The following is a 2,054-nucleotide window of genomic DNA, read 5'->3' on the forward strand; positions in this document are numbered from 1 at the left end:
CTTCTTTCCAGTTTTTCTCTGAGGATACTTTCTTTCTCACTATAGCCTTTTATGGGCTTTCTAATATCACTTTGCAAATTCCACAAGAACTGGCTTTGAGAAGTGATTCTTCAGGGGAAAGCTCTAACTCTGTGAGACGAATTAAAAGAATATTAAGCAGTTTCTCAAAAAGCTTCGACCCAGATTTCATCTGAGGATATTTCCTTTTTCAGAGTAGCTCTCTAAGGGCTTCGAAATATCACTTTGCAAATTCCACAAGAACAGGCTTAGCGAAAGACTTCTTGAGGGGAAAGCTGTAACTCTGTGAGATGATTACACGGAATACAAAGAAGTTTCTCAGAAAGCTTCTTTCTCTTTTTTATGGGCGGATATTTCCTTTGGCCCTATAGTCTTCAAAGGGATCCGATATATCAATTCTCAGATTCCACAGAAAGAATGCTAGCAAACGGATCCACGAAAACAGATGCAACTCTGTGAATGGAAGTCACACTTCACAAAGCAGTTTCTCAGAAAGCATCTTTCCAGTTTTTTCTGAGGATATTTTATTTTTCGCCATAGCCCTGTATGGGCCTCCAAATCTCACTTTGCAAATTCCACAAGAACAGACTTAGCGAACGGCTTCTTGAGGGGAAAGCTGTAACTCTGTGAGATGAATTAATAGAACACTAAGCAGTTTCTCTGAAGGCTTCTTTTAAGATTTCATCTGAGGATACTTCCTTTTTCACCGTAGCCCTCTATGGCCATCGAAATATCACTTTGCAAATTCCACAAGAACAGGCTTAGCGAAAGGCTTCTTGAGGGGAAAGCTGTAACTCTGTGAGATGGTTCCACAGAACACAAAGAAGTTTCTCAGAAAGCTTCTTTCTCTTTTTCAGAGGAACATATTTCCTTTGGCCCTGTAGTCTTCAAATGGATCCGAAATATCCGTTCTCACATTCCACAGAAATAAGGCTAAACAGATCCACGAAATACTGATGTAAGTCTGTGAGTGGAAGTCACACATCACAAAGCAGTTTCTCAGAAAACTTCTTTCCAGTTTTTCTCTGAGGATATTTTCTTTTTCACCATAGCCCTCTATGAGCTTCCAAATATCACTTTGCAAATTTCACACGAACACGTTTAGCGAACGGCTTCTTGAGGTAAAAGCTGTAACTCTGTGAGATGAATTAACAGAACACAAAGCAGTTTCTCAGAAAGCTTCTTTCCAGACTTCATCTGAGGATATTTCCTTTTTCATCGTAGCCCTCTATAGGCATCAAAATATCACTTTGCAAATTCCACAAGAACAGACTTAGCCATAGGCTTCTTGAGAGGAAAGCTGTAACTCTGTGAGATGATTTCACGGAACACAAAGAAGTTTCTCAGAACGCTTCTTTCTCTTTGTTATCGGAGGATATTTCCTTTGACCCTGTAGTCTTCAAAGGGATCCGAAATGTCAGTTCACAGATTCCACAGAAAGACGGCTAACAAACAGATACACGAAATACAGATGTAACTCTGTGAGTGGAAGTCACAGATCACAAAGCAGTTTCTGACAAAGCTTCTTTCCAGGTTTTTCTGAGGATATTTTCTTTTTCACCATAGCCCTATATGGGCCTTCAAATATCACTTTGCAAATTTCACAAGAACAGGTTTAGAGAATGGCTTCTTGAGGGCAAAGCTGTAACTCTGTGAGATGAATTAATAGGACACTAAGCAGTTTCTCAGAAAACTTTTTTCCAGATTTCATCTGAGGATATTTCCTTTTTCACCGTAGCCCTCTATGGGCATCGAAATATCACTTTGTAAATTCCACAAGAACAGGCTTAGCAAAAGGCTTCTTGAGGGGAAAGGTGTAACTCTGTGAGATAATTTCACAGAACACAAAGAAGTTTATCAGAAAGCTTCTTTCTCTTTGTTATCGGAGGATAATTCCTTTGGCCCTATAGTCTTCTAAGGGATCCGAAATATCAGCTCTCAGATTCCACAGAAATAAGGATGGCAAAGAGATCCACGAAATACAGATGTAACTCTGTGAGTGGAAGTCACACATCACAAAGCAGTTTCTCAGAAAG

At 39.6% G+C, this 2,054-nt stretch overlaps 1 pseudogene; it reads right to left on the reverse strand.

Moving 5' to 3' along the window:
- Positions 1-198: 198 nt before the first annotated feature.
- LOC105537621 overlaps positions 199-2,054 on the reverse strand; it is an 8,775-nt pseudogene continuing 6,919 nt past the window's right edge.

This window comes from Mandrillus leucophaeus, unplaced genomic scaffold, assembly GCF_000951045.1.
Source record: "Mandrillus leucophaeus isolate KB7577 unplaced genomic scaffold, Mleu.le_1.0 Scaffold1766, whole genome shotgun sequence".
In the NCBI taxonomy this organism is placed as follows: domain Eukaryota; kingdom Metazoa; phylum Chordata; class Mammalia; order Primates; family Cercopithecidae; genus Mandrillus; species Mandrillus leucophaeus.